The sequence below is a fragment of the Miscanthus floridulus genome, unplaced genomic scaffold, assembly GCF_019320115.1.
Source record: "Miscanthus floridulus cultivar M001 unplaced genomic scaffold, ASM1932011v1 fs_128_1_2, whole genome shotgun sequence".
NCBI lineage: Eukaryota > Viridiplantae > Streptophyta > Magnoliopsida > Poales > Poaceae > Miscanthus > Miscanthus floridulus.
In genome coordinates, this window is record NW_027096227.1 from 36,953 (window position 1) to 43,451 (window position 6,499).

Consider the following 6,499-nt stretch of genomic DNA (forward strand, 5'->3'; position numbering starts at 1 on the left):
TCTCGTTGGACATAAGAGTGACATCTATACTGATCACAAAAGTTTGAAGTACATTTTCACTCAGGCAGATCTGAATATGAGACAGCGTCGATGGTTAGAGTTGATCAAAGATTATGATTTGGAGATACACTATCATCCTGGGAAGGCGAACGTTGTTGCCGATGCTCTTAGTAGGAAGAGTTATGCCAATGAGGTGCAAGTGACATCGATGTCCAGTGAGTTGTGTGCTGAATTTGAGCGACTGAATTTAGGTTTTGTTACCAATGCAGTGGAGTTGGTGTTGGAGCCTAAATTAGAGCAAGAAATACGTAAGGGTCAGTTACAGGATGCGAAGTTGAAAGAGATAGCGGAAAACATAGTGATTGGTAAGGCACCAGGTTTCCGCATGGACGACAATGGAACTCTGTGGTTTGGGAAAAGACTGTGTGTGCCTGAGGATAAGGCTATACGTGAGGCAATTCTTCGTGAGGCACATGAGTCTGCTTATTCTATTCATCCTGGAAGTACCAAGATGTATTTAGATCTAAAAGAGAAGTACTAGTGGTACGGACTCAAAAGAGATGTTGCTGAATATGTTGCTTTGTGTGATACCTGTCAGAGGATCAAGGCTGAACACCAAAGACCTGCAGGATTGCTACAACCAATGAAGATACCTGAGTGGAAGTGGGAAGAAGTTGGTATGGATTTTATAGTTGGGTTACCACGTACTCAGAGAGGTTATGATTCAGTCTGGGTAATAGTGGATCGTTTAACTAAAGTTGCTCACTTTATACCGGTCAAGACTACTTATAATGGACCAAGGTTAGCTCAGTTATATATGGAGAGAATAGTGTGTCTACATGGAGTTCCCAAGAAAATTGTGTCTGATCGAGGTACTCAATTTACATCTCATTTTTGGCAGCAAGTACATAGTTCGTTGGGAACCAAGTTGAATTTTAGTACAGCATATCATCCTCAGACAGATGGGCAAACCGAGAGAATTAATCAGATATTAGAGGATATGTTGAGGGCTTGTGCGTTGCAGTACGGAACAAGTTGGGACAAAAGTTTGCCTTATGCAGAGTTCTCGTACAACAACAGTTATCAGAAAAGTCTCAATATGGCACCTTTCGAAGCTTTATATGGACGAAAGTGTAGGACCCCGTTGTTTTGGAACCAAACGGGGGAAACTCAAGTGTTTGGACCAGATGTTCTAAGAGACGTAGAAGAGCAAGTAAGGATGATCAGGGATAACTTGAGAGTGGCTCAGTCTCGACAAAAGAGCTATGCCGACACTAGAAGAAGAGAATTGGTTTTTGAAGTAGGTGATTATGTGTACTTAAAGGTGTCCCCTATGAGAAGTGTGAGGAGGTTTAACCTGAAAGGGAAGTTAGCGCCAAGGTATATTGGACCTTTTAAGGTTTTAGAGAGACGTGGAGAGGTAGCTTATCAGTTAGAATTGCCTGAGAGTTTGTCGGGTGTACACGATGTGTTCCATGTATCTCAGCTAAAGAAGTGTTTGCATGTACCTGAGGAACAGATACCGTTAGAAGAGCTTACAGTTAAGGAAGATCTCACTTATGAGGAGTTTCCAGTCAAGATTTTAGAGACAGCAGAAAGAGTTACCAGGAGCCGAGTTATAAAGATGTGCAAGGTTCAGTGGAATCGGTATGCAGTAGATGAGGCTACTTGGGAAAGAGAAGAGGATCTGAGAAAAACATACCCACAGTTATTTGAGTAAGCATCGTCCGAATCTCGAGGACGAGATTCATTTTAAGGGGGGTAGAATTGTAACACCCTAAATTTTACAACAATTGAAACTAGGGAAAAGTTGATTTACTAAGCATTTTTGTGAGCATTTAAGTTTAGGAAGAATAATAAAATTTATCAAATTAAAAGTTAACATAGGTTAACAATAATGAATGTGCATTCATGCTGCTGCATATAAATTTTTGGAATGGTTTGATTTGAACTCAAGTTTGAATATGATTTGAATTCTTGCTTTCAAAAATTTGCTTTGGAAAGTAATTGGAAAAAAAATGGAATTCTCTTCCTTCTTCTTTTCGGCCCGAAGGCCTGCTGCCGCGGCCCATTCCTTTTCTTCCCGCGCGGGCCGTTTTCTTTCCAGGCTGCTGTGTTTTTTTTCCTTATTCTCCCTGGCGAAGCGCGCGGCCCAGCGCTGCTGCCGCCGGCCCAGCTTCGCTGGCGCCAGCCGCGAGCCACGCCCGCGCATGCTTCCTCTGCAGCTGATCGGCCGGGCCCATAGGTCAGACCCGCCCCTTTCCTCTCGCCGTAGCAGAGTCGGACTCTGTTCCGCGTCGGTGCCGAAGTCCGGAGCTCCCACGATCCGTGTGCCGTCGCGCTCAAGTTTTCCGCCCCCATAAATAGCGGCCGTGCCCCTCCTCTCTCCCCAATCTCATCTAGCGCCTGTTTTCTTCGCCGAACAGCCGCAGCCGAGCTCCGACCCATTGCCGCCGCCGACCTCCGCGGTCAACTCGCGCCGGACCGCCCCAACTGCCTCTCGGTCCTCCGTTTCGGGTCCGGTGAGTTCTCCGTTCCTTCCTCTCTCTCTCTCTCTCTCTCTGTCTCTTTCTTTCGACGTGTAGCGCGCTGTGAGCCATGTACCGCAAGCTCCGGCATGCCGGCCATGGTGCTGCCGTGGTCAAGCCGCCGGCGTACTGTGCCGGCTGGGGTTTTTTTTATTTTATTTCGGCTGGATCGATTCCCATCCGTCGGTTTCTAATCCGACGGCTTATAAAAGAAGATACCCCTTCGGCTGTCAAAATTTCAAAAGAGACCCTCTCTTATTCCCTAATCTAACCCGCGGTCCTTTGCGCGTTTCACAGGTTACGTTTCCTTCTTTCGAAAGCGTATTTTGGTTCGGTTTTAATGAAATACGTTTTCAGCTATTCACAGTTTTGCCATTCAACTTGTTTTAGCCGTAAAATCTCCGTTTTAACTCCGATTAGATCCGTTCAAGTTGCGTTGGGTTCATAAATAAGTAATCTATACGTTTATGCTACTGTACAGTAGGTTTCCAACTTTTATAATTCGAGCTTAGATCTAATCTATTATTTGTCTATAGGAAATCTTGTTTAAACCATAACTTTTCCGTTTTAGATCCGATTTTTGTGATCTTTGCGTCTACGTGTTCATAGCGAGACGTAGATTCGTTTTCCAAACTTTTCATCTTGATTCTTTGTTGTTGGTGTACTGTTCTAATCTGTAGCCTTGTTTGCTTTGCATGATTGCTCCTGGATGCTTGTATGTTGCTGTGGTTATCGAGTATAGACGGTGAGCAGTTCTCGGAGGATCAAGGGTACGACTTTGACGAGCAGGACCAGCAGGTGTACATTGCTCAAGGCAAGTATAGCATGGGATCATCCTTGTTTCCTATTCACTTTAATTCATCAAATTCATATCGCATGTGTCGCCTTGATAGGGATTTCCTAGAATTGAACTATTACCTTGTCACCTATGGGTTATGCATATGGGTAGCTTTGCTAGAGCTCAATTGAACCATGATCTTGTAACTTGACTAATGGTATATGCAATAAACGCTAAAATATGACTTCTTAGCAACATGGAAATAGGGGGCTGGAGTGTTTAGCTACTTTCTAAATGCTTCAGATTCCTCTCCCTAAGGACTTATCTGTAGTGATCATCCGGGACTTACAGTACAGCTGTGAGGGCTACATGGCTCTGGCTTTAGCTCAGTATGAGGACCCTTTTCTAGCTTGTTAGTGGTTACCTTTATTGGCGTAAGAATGGCTTGACGAATCGGGTATAGGACAGCCTCTACTCTTATGTGTATAGCCGTGAAGGAATTGTGCCATTTGACAGGGGGTTCCTATAACTGTTTGCCAAGTGAATCTAATGGCCCTAACTGGTTAGACGAACCTTTGAAAGGCTTCATAGTGACCCCTGCCTGCTCACCTTGGAAGTGTTTTGGGAGTTATAAACCCGGGCTTATGGGAATCACGACTCACAGTGAAAGTGTACAACCTCTGCAGAGTGTAAAACTGGTATATCAGCCGTGCTCACGGTCACGAGCGGCCTTGGAACCCTTATGGAATAGATGAACACTAAGTAACATTTGATTATGCTATTCATTATTCATGTTTACATTTGATCATGTGTTTGGCAATGGGAATTGAAACAACTTGATGCTACTCATAAGCTAAAATTGTGACAACTAAAAGCTGAACGCTGTTGAACCGTGTCTAGCCTTTTGAGCCTCATGAACCCCGTGTTACACTTGTTGAGTACGACATGTACTTACGCTTGTTTATTTTCATTACTTGGATAAAAATCCCGGATGGGTAACAGATGACCTTGAGAATGATGATTTCCCTGAGGACTACTAGACTTGTGGTCAACCAGTCGACGTCCCTGTGAATTGGAGCTTCCGCGAGAGACCTTTCTATTATTTCCGCTATATTTACGTGATCACTCTGTCTTATTCGTGATGTAATAAACATTTGTGATGATACTATTCATAATTTGTCAGCTTATGTGTGTGACTGACCTCTGGGCGCACATAAGATTTTGCACTCCATTTTATCCTTAAAATTGGGTGTGACAGATATCTTATAATTTGTTATAAAGTGAGTTCAGCCGATACCAAACAAATATATTGTTATTGTTTTTCTTACTTTTTTTCCCATCTTGGTTAGTAGTCTTGCTTTGCTAACTTATTCAATGTTCACAAATCAGTCCTGAGCTCTAGCGAGTCTGGAGCATTATCCTTTGTTGTTCTTATTCATAAAACAGACAACGCTTTGCTGTAGTCAAAGAAATTATCTCTTTACTAGTTTGCTCGAAAGCTAGTCGTAGAGTTCTAAGAAAATGAAGCAAATCTAGTCATTGATGATTTCTATGTTTTTCTCCGTCTGTAAAAATTGTATAAGTATCAATGTTGACTTTAAGGACAATTTTGACATATGTAACTGTACAAGTATAAATGTTGTCTTTAATGAAAATTTTATTTTGAGATATGTTTACCCAATTCTGTGGTTGATAAGTATGTGAACTGCTATGGATATTGAAAATGCTTTAAATTGCATGTAATGTGAAATTTATTATATAAAATTATGTCAGTTCATAGCGATAAATTATTGGTTGCTAAAAAGCTTTATATCGTCAAACCAATAGTCGCTAAAATTTTCTAACAGATTATTTGTCGGTATAAATATTAGCGTTCACTTATCAGTCGGTATAAACAATGTTGGTCAGTATAGATTCATACTGACGCCACTTACCACGACTGTTACATCGGTTCGTATAACATTATAGCGACCCATCATTCGCTGTAACAACTTATAGCGACTCTTTTGTAGTCTATAGGTTGGCTGTGGTATAGTGTGAGTGTGTATGCCGATCCATATCTATTCAGTTCAAGAGTCCTAGAGTTGTACGCTTCTTTAACTGAAGAAGCCAAAGACTAGGCCGCCTATAGAAGAAAGTATATGGCTGATTTGATATCACCTACTCACACCATTCCGAGTTATAAGATATTTTGGTTGTTTCACATACATAATTTTTGCTATACACTTAGATATATACTATGTTTAGATATATAGTAAAACAAATGTATGTAGAAAAGGCAAAGCATCTATAATTTGTTATAAAGTGAGTTCAGCCGATACAAAACAATATATTGTTATTGTTTTTTCTTACTTTTTTTTCCCATCTTGGTTAGTAGTCTTGCTTTGCTAACTTATTCAATGTTCACAAATCAGTCCTGAGCTCTAGCGAGAGTCTGGAGCATTATCCTTTGTTGTTCTTATTCATAAAACAGACAACGCTTTGCTGTAGTCAAAGAAATTATCTCTTTACTTTTGCTCGAAAGCTAGTCGTAGAGTTTCTAAGAAAATGAAGCAAATCTAGTCATTGATGATTTCTATGTTAAGTTTGAGTATCAACACAATTTATGTTTAGATCAGAGGCATCAAAAGAGAGAAGAATGCTGGAAGCTCAGAATAATGCGAACCAAAGCAACAGCTGGCTAACTAGAGGTGAAGAACATATGGTTTATTCATGGACCAACAAAATTGTACCAGAAGTGCACAGGAAGATTTTCTACAGTCCAAAAAAGAATGGAGCTTGTGGAGGATGCTCTTGCAAGAAGGAATGATGATGCCGTATTTGCATGGGAAATAAAAGCGTGTACGTAGATGCTAATAATGGTGATAATAGAGTTATCCAAAACAAAGGGATGTGCATTTTCAGACTTAATGGGCGGCAGAAATGGACAAATAAAACGTGCATGCATCTACTCGACACGTAGCAATAATTATTAAGTGTATTATGTTCCGGAGAGAAGTTGGCTTAGTGTTCTAGGTCCACATCCCCTTCAGGCTGACTCGGCTTGTTCCGGAGAGAAGTTGGCTTAGTGTTCTATGTCCACATCCCCTTCAGGCTGACTCGGCTGAAAAGCAGTTCTAAGCGAACAGGCTGGCTCCACATCCCCGTCAGGCTGTCACACTGATCCGTACAGCTCGGTAGACTGCTGGTGTGT